Consider the following 23,734-nt stretch of genomic DNA (forward strand, 5'->3'; position numbering starts at 1 on the left):
AAGCTACCTGCAGTAGCAATATAGCAATACATAAATACAGGTATGGGATCCATTTTCCGAAAACCCATTATTCAGCAAGCTCACAATTACGGGAAGGCCATCTTCCATTGACTCTATTTGATGCAAATTTTCTTTTTTCTATGATCCTCTAAAATGCGCCTGTGTGAGTACGGGTGCATTAGGAATAACAGGATGCATTTGTTTCTGTGCTTCCCTGCGGTGGAACAGAGGAACGCACAACACAGGGAAACGCAGAAGCAAATGCAAGCCCAAATACATATCAAATAGTGTTGTTTTAATGGAAATGTCTCCCTTAACACCATTATTTACAGCCAAGTACCTCAAGAGGGTGTTAGACTACAATTCTCAGCATCCCCTGAAAGCTTTTAGCTGATGCTGAAATTTGTAGTGCAACCTCTGAAGGACCACAGGTTGCTAGATAAGCCCACAGGCAAGATATATTAAATAATGGCCCTCCATTTACAAATTATGCCATAAACAGACCAAGTGTAAGCTGCCCTCTTCTCTTCAGCAGCAAGAGAGTTAAGACAAAATGCAGCTGTGATACCCCAAGTTCAAAGTCACACAGAAGTACAGCATAAGATTCCAAATGCCATATGGCTGTATTTTCCCTTAAATTTTAAGTTCACGCAATACAGGAAACTATGACTAAATCTTTTTAACCACTTCGGCTTTGGATGAAACTGCACATGAAATTAGGGAAATGCAAGGCTTTATTCCCTTTTTGAATTCCTGACAATTCTCTAGGGTCACAAGACATAATTAACTACATCTGCTCATCTATGTGAGAGTTAACCCGTTGTTAATCAACAGTAGAACCTTCTGGCACCAATGCTATTGGAAAGGAAAGGGTTACCAAAAGGATGCACAGCACTTTCTATCTTTTCAATAGATTTATCCAGAACAGTCTATGCAAATGTGGACAAACACCATCTTTTTCCAGTAGATGCAAGCTAACACATAATCCGACATTTGCCACAGACAATACTGTAATAGTATATGAAGCTGTGTGCATGCCAGCATATTTAAGAGCTTTCTTCCATTTACTGAAATGTGCACAAGCACAATTCACTAAGGAAACCTAGTCTTGCGTAACTCATTGCACACCCTTTATTTGCCATTTACACAGATAGAACATCTACATTCGCATTTCATATACACATGAGTATGAATGATGGGAAAGATAATCACAAGCATTTCTACACAACTATAAAAAGCTTTTGTTTCTGTTCAGCGGCATCTCTTAAAGCAGCTGCAGTTATTCTGTAGATGCCTTTGTTTGCTAAAACAGTGGACAGCATCTTCAGGGCTGTTTGTATTTTATCTCCAGAGCTGCCCAGATTGCCGGAGAAGACAAAAGGCTAAGGGGTATGCCTGGCAGACACTCTTACTTACCTCTGTGACAATGAGCTATTCTTTGCATGAAGAGGGGCTGCCTTGTTTAGGCCCAGTGCATCTGCTCTCTGCTTCCCGTATTCCTGCTGCCTGGAGGATCCTTGCAGGAGACATTGGAAGGGGCACCAAAACCAGCAAAAATTGCATTAAGGGCTCCTTATTGATCTCTGTGATAGTCCTGTTAGCCCTTTGATACAAATGTACTGCAGCTTCGGTCCCTTAACATCCCTTGTCCTACGTACTGCTTGCACGCTGGCAATTTCATGCTCAATTTGTGCTACAGAGAAATCAGCAGTCTCCCACTCACTCACTCGCTCTCTGTTTCTCTCACTGGCTGCAGGGGTCCCATAGGATACACTCAGGAGCTCTTTACAAGAGCTGAGGAGTGAGGAAGGGAGGGAGAATGGGAGGCGGTAGTGTTTAAGCCGTGCCTCTCCTGTGCTGAATGTGACAGCCGGCTGTCCCTGCATGCCTTCAGGGGACAAAATCATGCTAGGAAAGGATGGAGAAAAAATGCCACAAACATGTATGTATTGCTCATTACATGAAATTGATTAATATGGTCGGAAGGGACAGTAATCATACCATGTACCATTTTATACTGAAGGAATCACTGGTCTGGGAACTAGCCCAAATCTGTTATAACCATTGTTTCCCGCTATTATGCAGTATTTGGAAATTCCTTCCTACGCTATTCTATACTTTATATTTATAGATATATTTACAATAGCTGTATGGCAGACAACAAGCACAAAGTAACCTAACACTATGAGGCTGATTCATCAAAGTACGAGTTTGAATCCCGAAAAGGGAAAAATTCGGATTAAATACGATAAATTCTGATGATCGCAAATATCACGAAAATGCTTATGAAAAAATGGTATTAGTCACGATAATATCGTCTTGGCAATCCGAAAGTCACAAAATTTTCGTATACGAACTATCGTAAATGGCGGGAAAACCTTTCAGACTTTGATCCTTCTGTGCATGATTTTGGAAGCCTCCCATAGGACTCAATGGCACTCTCAATGGCTCCAACCTGGCCCAAGGAAAGTCACGATATGAATCCGAAACTTTCGTACTCGGCGCGACAATATGATTTTGTCGCACAAATTTTGTTGCAAAGTACGAAAGAGTCGTGCAAAGTACAAAAAAGTCGCAGAAAATACGTACAGTACAAACAAATACAAATTTTTGGTATTTCGTACTTGTCGTACTTTAATAAATAGGCCCCTATTAGTACATGAAAGCACACTAAATAAGCAAGGGCAGCATAATTATTTCATCTCAACAACCGTAATTATAACTCTTTTAGTACATTTGTTTGATCTCTAACTGCATAACACAAAAACATTTATATGTCATTAAAAAAAATGTTCATCATTGACTAGGAGTCAACATACATAAAAGAATCTTTGTTTTTAGCTGACACAAGCCAGAATTAAAGCCATGCACTGAAGAAATTACCAGAGACAGAACAAGAGAGGGTGTGGAATCCCTTTGGGTCGACATTTCAGCAGGGCTAAAGGTTACAAAGAAAATTATAATTGGCATATGCTATAAACTACCCCATATAAGTAAGGAGAATGAATTACATTTGGAGGAGGCCTCACAAGTTGTTATTATGGGTGACTTCAATTATCCAGACATTGACTGGGCCAATGGGGTGGCAAAGTCAGATAAAGCTAGCAGGTTTGCAAAAATGCTAAATTTTAAGGAATTTTGGGAATAGCGACCATAACATGGACTCCTTTGAGATTATGCTGCAGAGACAACGATATAAGGGAGTAACTAAAATACAAAATTTTAGACGTGCAAACTTTGCCAGTAAAAGGGAGTCTCTGCAATTTATCAACTGGAAAGGCCTTTCCACAGGGTTAAACACGTGAGAAAAATTGAATATTTTTTAAAATGTCATGCATGTCAGTATATTCCCCTTATAAGGGGGGAAGCCCGGACTGCGGGGTTTGCTTTTTTTTTTCAGTCTCTCATCTCCGGGCCCTTCTCCTATCTTTTTTTAAAAAATAGCGGCACAGCACGATGTGGCTTTGTAGGTGCAGCGTGAGTAGGCCGGGAGGGTGCTTTGTCACATCCTTTAGCCATAATTAACCAGACATACCAGTAAGATCACTACAGAAATTAATTATTAACCCTAGACATGTGAGTAAGATTGCTGCAGAAAATAGATAATTAGCATATTAACTCCAGACAAACAAGTAAGATTGCTGCAGAAATGCACTACGCGCAGTTGGGGGGCAGCAAGAAGAAGGGTTGGCAATCAGGGGGCCAAAAGTTAAAACGGTATCACACAAGGGAAGCAGACTGTCAGCAGAAGGGGCCAGCAGGCAGCAAGCAGGGTCCAGCAGGACTGAGGCCCACCGGGTATTTTCCCGGTAACCAGGTGGGTCAGTCTGACCCGTCCAATCAAAATACTATGGGTTTGTGCCAGCATGGTTTTATGTGTAACAGATCTTACCAGACTAATTTGATGAGGAGGTTAGCAGGAACCTAAACTCTTGGATGCCAGTGGATGTCATCTAATAATGCCAAAGCATTTGATACAGTACCACACAGAATGTTAATGATAAAACTTGTACTTGGATTGAGAACTGGCTGAATATATATGAAAATATATTTTAGTGGTGGTAAATGGAAAATTTTCTAATTGGACCAGTGTTGTTAATGGAGTACCGCAGGGGTCTGTCCTTGGTCCTTTGCTGGTTTATTAAGGACCTGGAGTTGGGCATTCTATTTTGCCGATATGAAATTGTGCAAAATAATAAGTTCCATGCAGCATGCTGCCACTTTGCAGAGCGATTTGACAAAAATAGAAAACTGGCCAGCAAACTGGAAAAAGAGGTTCAGTGTTGAAAAGTGCAAATGTATGCACTTAGGTAGACATAATATGAATGCAATTTATATACTAAATGGTAGTGTGCAGGGGGATACTTCACTGAGAAGGATTGGAGGGTTTTTGTTTTCTAATTCCAGGCAATGTCATTCTGTGGCTAAAGCAAATAAAGTTCCATCTTGCATAAATAAAGGCATTAAGGAGGAGGAATGTAAACATGAGTTTGCCTTTTTTAGGCCCCTGGTAAGGCCCAACCTAGAGTATGCAGTGCAGTTATTGGCTCCAGTGCTAAAAAAGGAAATTAATAAGTTGGAAAGAGTGCAAAGACATGCAACTATACCGGTAAAAGGGAAGAAAGATTCAAACTATGAGGTTAGACATTCATGGCTGGGGTTGTTCTCTCTGGAAAAAAGGCCATTGCAAGGGGACATGGTTACATTTGAGGTATTGACAGATGGGGGTGTTCTTTTTTTTCCCCCAGGAGGGATGGGGGGGGGCTTGTTTAGGGTTATAATTGGGAAGAATGGCCATTTGTTTTCCTAGATACACTTAATCCTTGCCCTGCCAACGGCGTACGGCGTTGCAGGAGTTGGCTTTATCTGCCAACGACATACACTGTACGTCTTTTGGCAGATAAAGATTCTCTCTGCAGAAGCGGCATGGAATTCATCAGAATGTGTACTTTACAAAAATATATGATTTTCTAGGGGTCTCTGGGGGTGTATAGTTTGGGGGTGTTACAGCACATAATACGCTGACAGGGGGCTCTGTGTGCAAAAGCTGAGTTGGCAGGCGAGAAATCCATATGCGCTATTTTCATTTTGGGGTCAGTACATACGACAGACTTAGGTGTATCTATGCATATTAGAAAGCAAACTGTTCAGTAGACCTTAGGTGTTCCTATTTGGGGTGATTTGCCTTTGTACGCAAGAAATTGTGTGAGATAAATACGGCAAACTTCAACATTTTTAGGCAATTTTCTGAAATGTCATAAAAACCACTAACTTTAGGAAAGCTTTGCAGATTGGTACTTTGGTGGTGTAGAAAGGACTCTTTACCCATGTTGGATTTGTCAGAATGTGTACTTTCCAAAAATATATGGTTTTCTGGATTTTTCTGTATAGTTTGGGGGGGGGGGGGGGTTGCAGCACATAATACGCTGAAAGGGGGCTCTGTATGCAAAAGCTGGGTTTGCAGGCGAGAAATCCATTTGCGCTATTTTCATTTTGGGGTCAGTACATAACACAGACTTTGGTATATCTATGCATATTGGGCATCAAACTGTTCAGTAGACCTTAAGTGTTCCTATTTGATTTGTGATTTGCCTTTGTACGCAAGAAATTGTGTGAGATAAATGTGGCAAACTTCAACATTTTTAGGCGATTTTCTGAAATATCACAAAAATCGGCAAACTTAGGAAAGCTTTGCGGCTTGGTACTTTGGAGTAGAAAGACATGGGTACCCATTTTAGATTCGGGGGAATGTGTACTTTCCAAAAATATATGGCTTTCTGGGGTGAGCGTACTTTTTTGTAGCATTATCCCACATAAAGTATGTAAATATGTTGATTTTTTTAAAAATGACACATCATATGGGAGTATGTTCCCATTGGGGTCCCTACATGCCACATATTTGGGTAAACCTATACATATTGCGCATCAAACTGTTCAGTGGACCCCTGGCATTCAAATTTAGGGTGTTTTATCTTGGTACTTAATGCTATGTGAGAGATAAGATGCTGCAAATTGGAAGCTTTAAGTGGATTTTTGGAAATTTCATCAATATTGCCAGCTTTAGGAAAGCTTTGCAGCTTGGTACTTTGGAGTAGATAGACATGGGTACCCATTTTGAATTCAGGGGAATGTGTACTTTCCAAAAATATATGACTTTCTGGGGTGAGTGTACTTTTTACTAGCTTTATCCCACATATAATGATGTAAATGTGTTGATTTTGCAGGAGCTGAAATGACAGAAATGATAGATCATATGGGGGTATGTTCACATTGGGGCCCCTACATGCCACATACTTAGCTAAACCTATACATATTGGGCATCAAACTGTTCAGTGGACCCCTGGCATTCATATTTAGGGTGTTTTATTTGGTTACTTTATGACCTGTAGGAGATAAGATACTATAGACTGGAAGCTTTGAAGCGATTTTTTAAAACTTCACAAATTTTGATAAAAACCTATAATTTTAGGAAAGCATTGTGACTTGATAGTTTGGAGTAGACAGACAATTGTGCCTATTCTGGATTCCCCAGAATCTGTTCTTTCCAGAAATGTGTAATTTTCTGGGATAAACATTCTGTTAGTGGAAGTTTTGGCCTTGAAATCTAAAGTATGCAGCTTTGTGAAGCAGTGCTTTGGAAATTTGGTAGTGTACTGCTGGGAGTTTTTGACCTATACATGTGAGAAATCTCCATAAAACTATATATATTTGGTATTGGCACATTCAGGAGACATGGGACTTTCCAAATCAGTTGTATTTTTGTGCATAAAATAATTTTTGTTTCTGGTATGTGTGTTTATATTATGAAAAATATGATTTTTTAAAAACTTTTAGACATTTAGAGGCCTATATCTTGTTACAGAATTTGAATTACACCAAAATTCTACCATATTTTGAAAGCTTAGTTTGTCCTGAAAAAAAACAATATACTGTTTTCCTGGGTAAACTAAAAGTCCCCCTGAGGAAAGGCCCCTAAAGTGAAACAGTGCAAAATGTTCAAAAACGGTCTGGCAGTAGAAGTTCCACTTTGGTCCAAAACGGCTGGCAGTGAAAGGGTTAAAACCCCAGTTTGATGGTCAGTTAGGATAACCATTAGATTGTAAGGCCTGTGAGCAGGGGCCTCTGATCTCATTTTTATTCTGTATCCCTTGTTTGTTGGATTTGTTTGTTGGATAATTCTAAGACTCTTGTTTGTTATAAATTGATATAAAGATCTGTGTAACTTGCTGGCATTATATAAATAAATGGTGATATACAGGGTGAATATGTATTTTCTGTCCTAGATATTCCTGAAACTATGGTCAAATTAGAGTGGCAAAGATTTATTTCTGTATTTCTAGCCTTTGCAGCACATCCTGTGTACTTAATCATAGGCTAGGATTAAGTACCCAGGATGGTACGAAACATGTAAGGCTTGATAGCATTTATGTGCATTACTTAAATAAAATTACCTTGCTTTTACTCAATAACTAAGCAGAAATTCTACTTCTTTGGGATTCCAGAGTGCCTGCCTAACTTCCTACTTGATTCCTATATGGCTCCCCTATGCCGAGGGTCTGGGGCTTGAGCACCTGTACCAACCATGTACAATGGGTAAGCATTTTTCTACTATAAATGCTTAGATCTGTATATTTCTCAAGATTTATTATCTCCATACTTTAAGCCTACTCTAAAATCCTTTTTTAAACATTAAATAAACCCAACAGGACTATTTTGCCTCCAGTAAGAATTAGTTCTATCTTAGTTGGGATCAAGTACAACGTACTGTTGTATTATTACAGAGAAAAAGGGAACCATTTTTAAAAAAATTAATTATATGATTACAATGGAGTCTATGGGAGATGGGCATTTTGTAATTTGGAGCTTTATGGATAATGGGTTTCCGGATAACGGATCTGATACCTGTTTCACTTCAATGAGTTGGCGCTCTAACTAATTCACTTCAATGAGTTGGCGCTGATACCTGTAGTATGATAACAAGTTACAAAAACTCACAGTCCCATGTTAGTAGGTTATGATCACTTAGATTGTAAGCTCTATGGGGCAGGGACCTCCTTCCTACTGTGTCTCATACCACATGGCACTTACTCCCTGAGCATTTATATATATTTATTGTATTTATTTATTACAACACTTGTCCTCCCTGTGCGTAATTTTGTGTTTTGTAAGATTGTACAGCGCTGCGTACCCTTGTGGCGCTTTACAAATAAAGATATACATACGTACATAACTAGCAAAAATCATATGGCAAGCATTCTGAACACCAAGCCATATTTGCCTGGACACACCATTGTATTGGAACAGCCCCCCACTTTCCACTAACAAGATGCATTCACTGCGGGTTTCCTTGTGAGTTATACACTGCAGGCATTTTATCTACATTTTCAATTCTGAAAACCAAGCAGATTTTTCCAAGATGGGTCACAAACTACCCTACAAATAATATGCTTTCAGCTTAGTAGCTTTAAATGATAACTATGGCTTTGAAAAATGCTTGTGGATGCTGGAATTTTTAAGCAAAAGCCACAATGATCTCAGACTGTTCTTGGCAGCAGCATCCCATTAACAGGGGGAAAGCTTCCCAGCATTAAATATATAAATATTACCCTGAACATATATATAAACCAGATAAAAGTGAACACAGTTGAGGCATATAAGTCATACAGGCCTTTTAATATGAAGTCATATGGGTCCTATAATACGATTAAGTAAAGATGCTAAAGCTTTAATTTGGAGTTTGGTAAAAGTGACGAAATGTTGGTGCTATAAATAATGTAGTTTACAGCTAGAATACCATTTCATTGACTTTGCCATTAAAGGATACACTATTTTCTAAGCACCCAGTTGAAGGCTTTGGCCCTTAAACTGTTCAGATATATGGCACCCTGAAATGGGGCGGATTAATGCAAGCCGAGAATCCTCCCCTACGCTTTAAATATCTTACTGATGTGCCAGAGCCATTGCGATTTCAGCATGAAACTGCTCAGTATGCAGTTTTGTGCTGTAATATGCTCCATGTGCCTACATCTGTGCAAACACAATTGCTTATGGTGCAGACACATCAGTAAGATTTTAAGCGTAGGGAAGGATTCTCAAACTGTGTTTATCCTCAGGCCGTGGGGCAGTGCCTTTAAGAACAGCCCTTTGTTGTAGGTCCAAAACGTGGTGACATTTAGGTGAGGTGTCTAGGGCTATATGGAGTGGGTTTTGTTATTGTGGTGAGAGAACTGAAATGCCCCAAATTTAAATTTTTTTGTTGTGTGGTGGTATGAAATTCTGAAAAATTGCTGAGTACAAGTGCCTCCTAACTACAGCTCCTAACTAAAATTACATCAGACAGAACAATGCCTCACTTCACAAACATTAACCAAGTCTTCCATGCATCTCTGTCTCAGATCAGTCTCTTACCCTACTAGCTGCACTGAAGAGAAAGCAAAGCGTATTCCATTTGCTGATATAAACAGCAGCAAAGAGGTTAATTAAAGTCAAATAGCTCAAGTGTCTCTTTTGAAACACTTTGAGTTTCAGGCCAATGGAAAGTAAAATAAGTATAGTTTCCATTTAACAATTCAGTGTGGAAAACTCTTTTTACTATGCTAAAAGTACAAATGGAAAATGGGCTAAATTCCAATGTGTTCATCTTAAATGCTACACCACCAGTTAAAAAAGTAAATAAATAACTTCCAGCCTAAAGTAGGAAAAGTGTCATGAGATAGCGTCCAAAATGCAGCACATTTATGACTAAAAAACAGATGTATATTCAGTGGGAGATTAAGGGGCAGATTTATTAATCCACGAATGCTCCAAGCGTTCGTTCTAATGCCCATGCGTATTTTCGCTGATTTTTTCTTTATTTTGCGCAATTTTTTCGTACTACGCTGCAAAAATTACCGTATTGTCGCAACAAGTACAAAAGTTTCGGATTCATTCAAGCTTCATTACCATGACTTTCCTTGGGCCAGGTTGGAGCTGCAGAGTGCCATTGATTCCTATGGGAGGCTTCCAAAATCATGCACAGAAGGATCAGTCGGAAAGGTTTTCCCGCATTTTACGATCGTTCGGATACAAAAAATTTGTGACTTTCAGATCGCGAATACGATATTATCCTGACTAATACGATTTTTTGTAAGCATATTCGTGATATTTGCGATCTTAAGAAATTATCGCATTCAATCCGAATTTATCCCATTCGCGATTCAAACTCATGTTTTCATGAATGCGCCCCTTAGTATAAATATGCAATTTAAAGACACAGGCACAAGAAAGCAATAATTTCTAATTCCAGCATTATTTATTCAAGTGATTATTTTACAAAAACAAAGCAACACAGCAATGAGACTTCACATGGCTGCAGCCATACATCTTGTAGCCTAGTCTGCCATATTTTAGAAGAGAATGCTCATCTTATCAGAATGCTTGGGTCCTCCAGATTAGGGATCCATTCGTAATTTGGATCTCTATGCCTTAGGTCTGCTAAAAATCATTTAAACATTAAGGGTTCTGGCACACGGGGAGATTAGTCGCCCGCGACAAATCTCTCTTGTCATGGGTGACTAATCTCCCCAAACTACCATCCCACCGGCAAAAAAAGTTAGTCGCCGGTGGGATGGCATACGCTGCGCAGGCGATTTCGGCAAATCGCGAAGTTGCCTGGCGAGGCATTTTCGGCGATTTGACGAAATCGCCTGTGCAGCGTGTCGCGGGCGACTAATCTCCCCGGGTGCCAGAGCCCTAAATAAACCCAAAAGAATTGATTTACCAACAATATGGATTCATGCAGCTTAGGTGGGTTCCAATATAAAGTACTGTTTTTTTTTATCACAGAGAAAAAGAAAACCAAAATGAAAAAATTCTAAAAACATTTTTTGTTTTTTTTTTGCTTATAATGTACTCTATAGCCTTGCCATCATTCCGAGGTTCTGGATAACCAGTTGCTGGACAAGGGATCCCACACCTGAACCTTCTTTCTGAATAAGAAAAGATTTATATTGCACTTGCATTTTGAGCTTTCGTGACATCACAACCTAAATTCAAAAAAATCTGACAGAATATCTATGGGATGAGCAGACAGAGTACAGTCGTGGCCAAAAGTTTTGAGAATTACATAAATATTGGAAATTGGAAAAGTTGCTGCTTAAGTTTTTATAATAGCAATTTGCATATACTCCAGAATGTTATGAAGAGTGATCAGATGAATTGCATTGTCCTTCTTTGCCATGAAAATTAACTTAATCCCAAAAAAACCTTTCCACTGCATTTCATTGCTGTCATTAAAGGACCTGCTGAGATCATTTCAGTAATCGTCTTTTTAACTCAGGTGAGAATGTTGACAAGCACAAGGCTGGAGATCATTATCTCAGGCTGATTGGGTTAGAATGGCAGACTTGACATGTTAAAAGGAGGGTGATGCTTGAAATCATTGTTCTTCCATTGTTAACCATGGTGACCTGCAAAGAAACGCATGCAGCCATCATTGCGTTGTATAAAAATGGCTTCACAGGCAAGGATATTGTGGCTACTAAGATTGCACCTAAATCAACAATTTATAGGATCATCAAGAACTTCAAGGAAAGAGGTTCAATTCTTGTTAAGAAGGCTTCAGGGCGTCCAAGAAAGTCCAGCAAGTGCCAGGATGGTCTCCTAAAGAGGATTCAGCTGCGGGATCGGAGTGCCACCAGTGCAGAGCTTGCTCAGGAATGGCAGCAGGCAGGTGTGAGCGCATCTGCACGCACAGTGAGGCGAAGACTTTTGGAAGATGGCCTGGTGTCAAGAAGGGCAGCAAAGAAGCCACTTCTCTCCAAAAAAAACATCAGGGACAGATTGATCTTCTGCAGAAAGTATGGTGAATGGACTGCTGAGGACTGGGGCAAAGTCATATTCTCAGATGAAGCCGCTTTCCGATTGTTTGGGGCATCTGGAAAAAGGCTTGTCCGGAGAAGAAAAGGTGAGCGCTACCATCAGTAAAGCATCCTGAGACCATTCATGTGTGGGGTTGCTTCTCATCCAAGGGAGTGGGCTCACTCACAATTTTGCCCAAAAACACAGCTATGAATAAAGAATGGTACCAAAACACCCTCCAACAGCAACTTCTTCCAACAATCCAACAACAGTTTGGTGAAGAACAATGCATTTTCCAGCATGATGGAGCACCGTGCCATAAGGCAAAAGTGATAACTAAGTGGCTCGGGGACCAAAACGTTGAAATTTTGTGTCCATGGCCTCAAAACTTCCCAGATCTTAATCCCATTGAGAACTTGTGGTCAATCCTCAAGAGGCGGGTGGACAAACAAAAACCCACTAATTCTGACAAACTCCAAGAAGTGATTATGAAAGAATGGGTTGCTATCAGTCAGGATTTGGCCCAGAAGTTGATTGAGAGCATGCCCAGTCGAATTGCAGAGGTCCTGAAAAAGAAGGGCCAACACTGCAAATACTGACTCTTTGCATAAATGTCATGTAATTGTCGATAAAAGCCTTTGAAACGTATGAAGTGCTTGTAATTATATTTCAGTACATCACAGAAACAACTGAAACAAAGACCTAAAAGCAGTTTAGCAGCAAACTTTGTGAAAGCTAATACTTGTGTCATTCTCAAAATTTTTGCCCATGACTGTACAGTTCAGTGTTGTAACGTATTTTCAACATAAAGCAAAGGACTTTTATAAACATCATGGCACTTGAACAAATTCAGGTACATGCTGTGGCAACCTAATGTCACACAACAGCTAGATCTTGAATCTGCTCTTTAAAGGTAGTCCTGTAGTTTCTGCCCTAAATGCAAATCATAAATCATGTAGTAATCAAAATATTGCAACCACTTAACTAGTTTGCAGTAGTATTCACTGCATTTTTAAGAAAAAAAAAATGAAAAAATTATACAATGATACAATTTTATGGATTGCTGGAAGGAAAAGGGATACATATAGATAAACAGTTTTGTATCCTATAATGTTCTCTAAGCCACTACCAATATACAGGATGGGCAAATTCATATGTTTCCCATCAGCCTGTCATTACACAATAACCAAGGGGGAACATATATACAGTCACAAGTACAGGTATGGGGACCCTTATCCGCAAACCTGTTATCCATAAAGTTCCAAATTACGGAAAGGCCATCTCCCATAGACTCCATTATAAGCAAATAATTCTAATTTTTAAAAATGATTTCCTTTTCCTCTGTAATTAAAAACCAGTACCTTGTACTTGATCTACGATATAAATAATCCTTATTGGAGGCAAAACAATTCTATTGGGTTTATACAATATTTAAATGATTTTTAGCAGACTTTAGTTATGGAGATCCAACTTACAGAAAGATCACTTATCCAGAAAACCCCAGGTCCCAAGCATTCTGGATAACAGGTCCTATACCTGTACATTAAAAATGTGAGAAAATCTTCAAACCGTTATAAAATTCAATTATCTGAAGTAGTAATATGTACCGTATATACTCGAGTATAACGAGTAAAATAAAATCTTATTTTATTTGAAATGTTTGCAGACCTACCATATATGTTTACAAGTAAGGGATATTATTTTAATTAGAACTTCTGCATTGCAGTGCTGGGGTGCCAAGTTCAACACTGCCCTGGATAGAACTTGCAAGGACTTTGTATGTTTAGCAGAACTTAACATTGTGTGTGAATTTTATAGGGACCTTACAGCGTAAGGGTAGATTCTTGGCTTGTGGAATATTCCCCCAATGCTTGAAATCAGATAGTGGTGCCTGCACCCGCAAGCACTGCTTTAGCCCAGCATATTTCAGCTGGAAGTATATCTGCAGGTTGAGAATCTGCCCCGTGTGGCATAAACCAAAGTTCCACTAGGGTAAGGACTGATTTAAACGATGTAAAAGCTCTCAAAAGGTCTAGGTAAACATGTAATTGCTATACAAATAACAGATAATAATCAAATGAATCCTATTTTGCTCTATGTTATTGCCCTACACCCGCAGGTTCTGGAAATATTTAACTGGTATATGTTTGACTATTATAAGAATGGGCTACTACAAAGAAGGGCCTTGGTAAAGCTGCCTTTTCCGTCACTAAAATAATGTTGTATAATCAGCAATGCTAAAGTATTCCATGTGCATCCAGACATCAGATCAAATTACTCTGTGCAGGAGTGCAGAGAGAGACAGTGGGGGAGGGGCAGCTAGCCCAGAGCAGCTGACAGTCTTAGTTGAGGAGATGAATAGGATAAAGCAGTACCAGGTCAGCTGTTCTTTCCAACTAACTCTTTATTCACTAATTCAAGCACAAAGCATTTTCCCATAGCTCTTCGAAGAAAATGTCAGTCAGGCTAAGGTGAACATTTTGATGCCTGTCTTTCACAGAGTTTCACAATATTTGACAATGTTAATATCTTATCACCTTTACAATTTAACTCCTTTGTCTCAGAATATTCTATTCCTAGCAATTTTTAAACTGCTGTGGCAGTGATCCATATTATATATATATATATATATATATATATATAAAATAGAAAGAATGCTGCACACACACGGAATTGATACAAAAGAAAAAGTGTTTTTATTGAAAAAATCCAACGTTTCGAGCACAACCAGTGCTCTTCCTCAGGGACAAACCAACAGACCAACACTGGTGTTGGGATATGGTCTGTTGGTTTGTCCCTGAGGAAAAACACTTTTTCTTTTGTATATATATATATGTACACCCTATATATGGATCACTGCCATTGTATAGGGTGTGTATATTATATATATATATATATATATATATATATATATATATATATATATATATATATACCAAATCAAACACAACCAGCACAAAGGGGTCTTGTGGTTCAAACAAATATTAGTGTATTATATTGCAATTATAATACACTAATATTTGTTTGAACCACGAGACCCTTGGTGCTGGTTGTGTTTGATTTGGTATCTATTTGGTATTCCCTGCACAGGGGCAGCTACATTGTAGCAACTTTCAGAGTGTGGTGCTGTCGTGTGGACTTATATATATATATATATATATATATATATATATATAAATTACTCTAAAAAGGTGGATTTAAGCTGAGGTTTCAGGCCATCTATCTGGGGTCCTCTGGCTGGCTTTCTGACAGATATGTGGCTGAATATCAGCCAGATGTCAATCGGGCATGTTTGAGGAAGGCATCTGCTTGTTGATGTGGCCCTTGCCCCAATAGCCTGTATCCTTGTCATGGTGATACAACTGTTTAGGTCTGGGGCCAAATGATCAGATCAGCCTGATATTCTCCACCAGGGAAAGATCAGATCAGCTTGTTTAGTCACCTCACTAAACAAGTGGATCTTTTCATGTATGACCATCTTAAGACTACAACTTTATTGTTACATTTTATTGCTTTTTTTCTATTCAGGCCTCTCCTGTTTATATACAGCCTCTCATTCAACCCACTGCCCTGTTGGTTGGGTAAACTGAACAATAGCAACCAAATAGCTGCTGAAATTGAAACTGAGGAGATACTGAATGAAACATTAAATAATTCAAAATATAAAAACAAAGTAATTTCAGATTGTCTCAGAAAATCAGAATAATTTCTGAGTATCTGAGTTAATTGAAAGGTGAACTACCTGTATTGTAGTGTCTGATGACATGAAAGCATCATAGAGGAACCTTTACTATTTCTCCTTTTGCGCTCATCTTCTATATTTGTATATAATCTGTATCATTCATTTTAAAATAACTATGCTTTATAGTACTTTGTAACACACACACACACACATAGATTTGAAAATAATCAGGAAGCCTTACAAGAACTTTCAATCCAGAGGAGGCCTGACAAATGCAAGAGCCTTCTATGTGTATCCCCTAATATTGCATTCTACCAAAAGTGGAGTGGGTGTCATTTTTCATCTGATAGAGAGCAGATTTTAGAACAACCCTAAGATTACCAGGCTTAAGAGGTTTGCTACGTGTCCTCAGGACTTTGCTGGGGAAAGCACAATTTCCCTCCCCATCCAAATACAGAGCAATGCTGGAAAACTCGCTACAAGTTTGTTATACAGTATATGAGAATCATGAAAATACCTTGAGGGAAAATTTAAAAATGCTTTAGTAAATTGCACATAAATTCAAATAGAGGTGTAACAATGCAAAAATACTTTTTTACCCTGAATTTTGCACAATTATAAAAAAATACTTAATTGTCAAAAAAGTAAGTGAGAATAAAGAGTTAAAGTATTTCAAAATTGCTGGCAGTGAAGTACTTCCTTTACTCAATAATAGTCATTGAATAGGTCATAGCTTGAGTCAGTATGATCAGTGCCCTCATTCACGTGCACATATATTGATTTTGAAACCACAATCTCATCTTGCATTGGCTTCTTAAGGAATGAACATGACATATTGTATAAATCTAATTTCAGAAATGGCCTGGGATTCTCTTGCATAGATGTTTTTCAGCTGCTTTGATTATTAAAGCCAGCAGGGACAGATGGCTCCATAAACTTATCACTGTGTTATATCCAGGCAGGAGTAGAGGCTATATACAGTATCACACCACTCCCCCACACATAAACCTTTATTACCCCATAAACTTCTCAAAGAGTGTATACAAAAATGACTTTATGCTAAAAGTCTATTTTGTGTATGTTAGTCAATGCAAATATTTGATTTGCAATATCATATCAATGGAAATGGTTACATTTATAGTAAGATGGTTTTTTTGCATTTTGGTCCATCATTTTTGGTGTTTTTTTAATATTTATATTTTTAATGATTCTCAGGTTTGAAATTTCTACTTTAAAGAAGATGTTCACCATGCCTCAAAATATTAAATATCTACATTTTACTACATGAAATGTCCATATATAAAATTTCAGCACAAAAAAAAAAATTCACAGTCCTCATCATATCAGTGCTGGAAACAATCTTTAGGGCAGAGTTAATTTCTTCTTACTGCAGCCGACCACCGACCCAAGTGCAACCTGACAATCAATCTAGGCAGAAACGTGATATATAAATAAGTCTAAAGCAGCTAATAAGAGAGAGTGGGGATGTGGAGAGAAGGGCACATTACAGGGCCACCAAGGGAATTAATATTTTTAATACCTATATATATTGCAAAAATGTTGCAAATGGAAGTATTTTTACCCTAATACTAGTTGTTGAAAGGTGAATGTTCCCTTTAAGGATGCTAGGGTTTAATTACCCAAGCAACCAGACTAAAATGTGGAAATTATATTGGAAGATCAATAAAGATAAGAAATAAAACTAAGTGTAAAAACGAACCTTTACAGTTGATCTGATTTCTGGTTGCTGGACTTACTGACCTTAACAACAAGAAAGCATTTTCAGTAGCAGGTGAAATTAGAGAAAGAAGGTTACAAATTCAATAACCTTCCCAAAAATACAGACACTACACTGAGCACCGGAAGTCATTATTCTATATGGGACAGTAAATGCTTAGAAAAGAACCAGGCTGTATTTTAGGACTGCTCTAGCTCCGACAATACATTGATTTCAATATAACAAAATGCCACCCCCAGGACATTGAGTTCAGTGGATGGAACGTCTACATCACTTAGGATTTTCAAAGCCAGCCATGCTTTACATGATCCTTTTTCAAGTATTATGACCTATAAAATAGTCTTAAAGTAATAATAATAATTTAGACTGAAAAATCAACACAGGAAAGAAAAACTATTATCTGCAACATAAAGCTTCTGTGTCAGTACAGGTACAGGTGGAATCCATTATTCAGAACTGAGCGAGTGCCCGGTTCTTAATGTACATGCAGTTGATGAAGTATTGGAGGGGGGGGGGCTATGACACATTATGTGTCATGTGAGTGCCCCACTGTGGCCCCCTGCACCGGGAGCACGGTCCTTCCTCTGTATTAAGGAGGAATGGCAGTCAAATTGGAATTTCAAGTAACATCCTATTTTCTAATTTGTGTCTTAGCAGAGCCATAATACGGCTATATTTTATGAAATCCAATGAAATAATATACATACATATATACAGTGGCTTGCAAAAGTATTCGGCCCCCTTGAACTTTTCCACATTTTGTCACATTACAGCCACAAACATGAATCAATTTTATTGGAATTCCACGTGAAAGACCAATACAAAGTGGTGTACACGTGAGAAGTGGAACGGAAATCATACATGATTCCAAACATTTTTTACAAATAAATAACTGCAAAGTGGGGTGTGCGTAATTATTCAGCCCCGAGTCAATACTTTGTAGAACCCCCTTTTGCTGCAATTACAGCTGCCAGGCTTTTAGGGTATGTCTCTACCAGCTTTGCACATATAGAGACAGAAATCCTTGCCCATTCTTCTTTGCAAAACAGCTCCAGCTCAGTCAGATTAGATGGACCGCGTTTGTGAACAGCAGTTTTCAGATCTTGCCACAGATTCTCGATTGTATTTAGATCTGGACTTTGACTGGGCCATTCTAACACATGGATATGTTTTGTTTTAAACCATTCCATTGTTGCCCTGGCTTTATGTTTAGGGTCGTTGTCCTGCTGGAAGGTGAACCTCCGCCCCAGTCTCAAGTCTTTTGCAGACTCCAAGAGGTTTTCTTCCAAGATTGCCCTGTATTTGGCTCCATCCATCTTCCCATCAACTCTGACCAGCTTCCCTGTCCCTGCTGAAGAGAAGCACCCCCAGAGCATGATGCTGCCACCACCATATTTTTTGCATTTTGGCCAAAAAGTTCCATTTTGGTCTCATCTGACCAGAGCACCTTCTTCCACATGTTTGCTGTGTCCCCCACATGGCTTGTGGCAAACTGCAAACGGGACTTCTTATGGTTTTCTGTTAACAATGGCTTTCTTCTTGCCACTCTTCCATAAAGGCCAACTTTGTGCAGTGCACGACTAATAGTTGTCCTATGGACAGATTCCCCCACCTGAGCTGTAGATCTCTGCAGCTCGTCCAGAGTCACCATGGGCCTCTTGGCTGCATTTGTGATCAGTGCTCTCCTTTGTCGGCCTGTGAGTTTAGGTGGACGGCCTTGTCTTGGTAGGTTTACAGTTGTGCCGTACTCCTTCCATTTCTGAATGATCGCTTGAACAGTGCTCCGTGGGATGTTCAAGGCTTTGGAAATCTTTTTGTAGCCTAAGCCTGCTTTAAATTTCTCAATAACTTTATCCCTGACCTGTCTGGTGTGTTCTTTGGACTTCATGGTGTTGTTGCTCCCAATATTCTCTTAGACAACCTCTGAGGCCGTCACAGAGCAGCTGTATTTGTACTGACATTAGATTACACACAGGTGCACTCTATTTAGTCGTTACCACTCATCAGGCAATGTCTATGGGCAACTGACTGCACTCAGACCAAAGGGGGCTGAATAATTACGCACACCCCACTTTGCAGTTATTTATTTGTAAAAAATGTTTGGAATCATGTATGATTTTCGTTCCACTTCTCACGTGTACACCACTTTGTATTGGTCTTTCACGTGGAATTCCAATAAAATTGATTCATGTTTGTGGCTGTAATGTGACAAAATGTGGAAAAGTTCAAGGGGGCCGAATACTTTTGCAAGCCACTGTATGTGTGTGTTTTTTCATTTTTATTTCTAGCACTGCATGCAGTAATACACACTTAAGCTGGCCATACACGGGCAGATCCACTCGCTTGGCGATGCCAGCAAGCTAGCGGATCTTCACCCGATATCCCCACCAACAGGTGGCGATATCGGGGAGGCATGTAGGCGAATTCTGCACGCGGCAATGGGGCAGTCGGTTCGGATCCGACTGGATTTTCTAACCTGGCCGATCGATATCTGCCCATTTCAGGCCAGATATTGGTCGGCCAGACCCCTCGTTTCTGCCCCTACACGGGCCGATAAGCTGCCGAGTCGGTCCAAGGGACCGATATCGGCAGCTTCTATCGGCCCATGTATGGGGGCCTTTAATTGTACTTCTAGGCTTTATAAAATAGGAGATGGAAAAAACACAGTTTGTTTGTTCCATACAATGGCCAACTGTAGATGCCACATTATAGTACATTGGAAAAAGTATTGAGGCCCCTGTAAGCATCACCAGCAGATTCATCACAAGCAGATCTTTTATGTTTTCATAGTGATGTTATGAAGGTGTGCTTCAAACTGAAGATCCTGTTTGTTAACAAATCATATCAGCGGGTGCCCCATAATGATAAATGATGGCCATTATATTAAGAATGAATATATAAGTACACTAGCTTTAAATCCAAGTCTTTTATTATACATAAATACAGCAAGGAACATAAGTATTTGAATACCCTGCGATTTTGCAAGTTCTCCCACTTAGAAATCATGGAGGGGTCTGAAATTCACATTGTAAGTGCATTCCCACTGTGAGAGACAGCATTTAAAAAAAAAATTCCGTAAATCACATTGTATGATTTTTAAAGAATGTATTTGTATTGCACTGCTGCACATAAGTATATGAACACCTGAGAAAATCAGTGTTAATATTTGGTACAGAAGCCTTTGTTTGCAATTACAGAGGTCAAATGTTTCCTGTAGTTCTTGACCAGGTTTGCACACACTGCAACAGGGATTTTGGCCCACTCCTCCACACAGATTTCCTCTAGATCTGTCAGGTTTCCGGGCTGTCGCTGAGCAACACGGAGTTTCAGCTCCCTCCAAAGATTTTCTATTGGATTTAGGTCTGGCAACTGGCTAGGCCACTCCAGAACCTTGATATGCCTCTTAAGGAGCCACTCCTTGGTTATCCTGGCTGTGTGCTTTGGGTCACTCTCATGTTGGAAGACCCAGCCACGACCCTTCAATGCTCTGACTGAGGGAAGGAGGTTGTTGCTCAAAATCTCACAATACATGGCCCCATTCATCCTCTCCTTAAGCACCCCCAAAGCATAATGTTACCACCCCCATGCTTCATGGTAGGGATGGTGTTCTTGGGATGCAACTCATCCTTATTTTTCCTCCAAACACGGCGAGTGAAGTTTAAAGTCTGACTGACTGTGGGGTGGACAGGTGTCTTTAAAGAGCTCAGACAGGTGCTACTAATTTAGATTACTGAGTGGAGTAGAGGTGGATTATTTAAAAGCAGAGTAACAGGTCTTTGAGAGACAGAATTCCTCACTGTATATTTTACATCATCAGCATATGGGTGACCTGCCATAGGTAAAACCACCATGACATTCACTGAAAAAATAAAGAAAATGAAAAAATTTAAAGAAATGAGTGTTGTTTCTCAAGCACCAATATGTATGGAGCTTCTAAGACAAACTGCTTTAATAATTGTTCCTATGGTGAATTTACTGGCACAGGTATAGGATCTACCAGATAAAAAAAGTTCCCATAATTTAGAGCAATGAACCCAAACAAGTGGCTCATGAGTAACATGTTGTTTACCACCCCCCTCTGATGTTGCTCCCAGTGACCTCAAAGTAGGTGGCCATTTTTAAATTTCCGGCTTGGAGACAAGTGTTCCATGCCACCTGCAAGCTACCAGTCCACATGGGGCAACAAAATAGCCAATCATCTTTATTCATGCTTGTGTGGCTCACCAACACTTTTTACATCTGAGTGTGGCTCACAAGTAAAAAAGGTTGGGGATCCCTGATTTAGAGCCTTAAAGCTATTAAAAACAATGCATGCAGGTATGGGATCTGTTAACTGGAAATCTACGAATTACAGGAAAGTTATCTCCTATAAACTGCATTTTAATCAAATAATTCAAGTTTTTAACTGATCCTATACCCATATGTTTTTTCCTGCTTATTTTTCTTTTCAGGTCCATTACCATTCATTTACCATTTTTATTTCCAAACGGCTCCCCTGCTGCAGTGTAATCAACTCAACGCCTATATAGAAACTTTTAGTTTAGACTGACAAATTATAGTCTGACTATAGAATGGTTTGTCAAAACTGTGCCCCATCCTTGAGGTAAAATAGCTAGATAGTCAACATATATCTCTAGAGAGATATATACATATAAATCAAACAGAACAATGTTCTATTACTTCTTTACATTAGTAAATTATAAAATGATTAAAAAAAATATAAAAAATCTGAACAAACTGTAGCTCTACACAAATAATGATAAACATAAATAAATGTAAGAAACTGCTCTGCTTGGTATTGCTACAAAAAGTCCTACAATTGTATTGTAATTTCAATTGCCATCTTTATCACTGTTTATTCTTTAGACAACATATAACTTTTCATATATCAGACAGAAAAATCAATGTATCTGTAAGCTTAATCACATATAATACTTGGAAAAAGCATTATGAAACCATGAATACAATGCTTTGTTAAAAGCACGTTTTCAGAAGCATCTGCTATATTTGCAGATATACTGCAAAGGGAAGCCACAAATTTTGCAGTTACCAAAATCCAGTATATAAAGTACAATTGACAAGGAGAACTTATTGGCCACTGTTAGCACTGATGCCTCCTGCCTGCTTTGTAAAAGAAAGGCTACCACTTTTAATCTCTTTCCAAGCCTAGCTGCGTGTCTATACTGCCCTCTGGTGGTTATATGTCATGCCAGTGTTAGGCAGCAATTTTAGACAGCATAAGTTTTTCACCCAGACACTAGATATTTTACAATGATGTAAGCACAAACAGTGCCCATTTCCACCCCTTTTAAATGCAAAGCAGCAGGAATTCCATGAGATATGCAAAGTTTTATATATTTTTATTAAAACTTTGCAAGCTCAAATATTGCAAAATTCCTATATTGCATAGACATACATTATATACCAAAAATATCCAGACAACCACTGTAAAATTGCATCATTTGTGAGTTTTAACACTCACTGCTGAGTTCCAAACTGTCTCTGAAAGCAATGCCAGCACAAGAACTATTCATTGGGCACATTCATTTTTTGAATGGATAAGCAGCCACACAAGCCAAACATTACCAGGTAAAATGCCGTAGTGTAAAGAGCTGTGCCACTCTGAAAAGGTGGAAATGGGTTCACTGAAGTTATATTTTTCTTTCACATCAGAAAGTCTAAACGACTGGGCCTGGGTTTGTTGTATACCACCAGTCTGAATGGCTAAGGCAGACTGTATAGTTGGAGAAGGAAACTTGTTCTGGGGCTCCTGCTTATGGTTTAGGAAACATTCCGTGGCTCCAATAACAGCAAATCTTTTTGCTACAGCATTCATTTACATTCATAATAATTCAGTGCTTCCTACTTTGTGGTCTCTATAAAGTCAGTTTGCAGAGATGACAGTGAAAGAATTTGACTTTCTGCCAGGGCCAGACTAACCCTATAAAATTCCCATGGGTTGAACTAGTAAACTTATTGCAAGCTAATACAGATCAACCAACATCAATGCTTAACTTCTTAAAGTGACACTGACACTAAAAAACGACTCCTCAAAATATAAATGTACATAAAATATTGCCTATAGGTCATGTTGATTGATTTTCGCTGACAGATTTGCTTTTGTAAATAATTGTTACTTGAAGTTCCTAAACCTGACTGTTTTGCCAACCTGACTGTCCCTTCTCAGCCTGTCAGTTATAGCTTCTAATGCTAACGGCCTCCTGCTGGACAAATATGGCAGCCCCCTTATAGGAGAACATGGGGGATCAGACAGGTAATATAAAAGCATTGGGCAAATATTTTTATGGCAAAAATGAAGGTCATGCAAAGACAATGTTATGATAGATGTAAAAAAAATTAATTTCTGGTGTCAGTATCTCTTTAAGGTCCCCATACACTATAAGATCCGCTCGCTTGGCGATGTCGCCAAGCGAGCGGATCTTCACCCGATATCCATAATCCATAATAGACTCCTG

General features: G+C 39.0%; 1 protein-coding gene across 10 annotated transcripts in view; it reads right to left on the reverse strand.

Annotated features, from left to right (window-relative positions):
- Nucleotides 1–23,734, reverse strand: part of arhgap32 (Rho GTPase activating protein 32) — a 312,512-nt gene that overhangs the window by 72,426 nt on the left and 216,352 nt on the right. The window contains exon 1 of one of the 10 annotated variants that reach the window (XM_018095931.2): nt 1,417–1,775. The exons of the other annotated variants lie outside the window; for them this stretch is intronic. The gene's annotated coding sequence lies outside the window, so the exon portion shown is untranslated. Of the gene's footprint in view, nt 1–1,416; nt 1,776–23,734 lie in introns of those variants that run through there. 10 annotated transcript variants of the gene reach the window in all.

This window comes from Xenopus tropicalis, chromosome 7, assembly GCF_000004195.4.
Source record: "Xenopus tropicalis strain Nigerian chromosome 7, UCB_Xtro_10.0, whole genome shotgun sequence".
NCBI lineage: Eukaryota > Metazoa > Chordata > Amphibia > Anura > Pipidae > Xenopus > Xenopus tropicalis.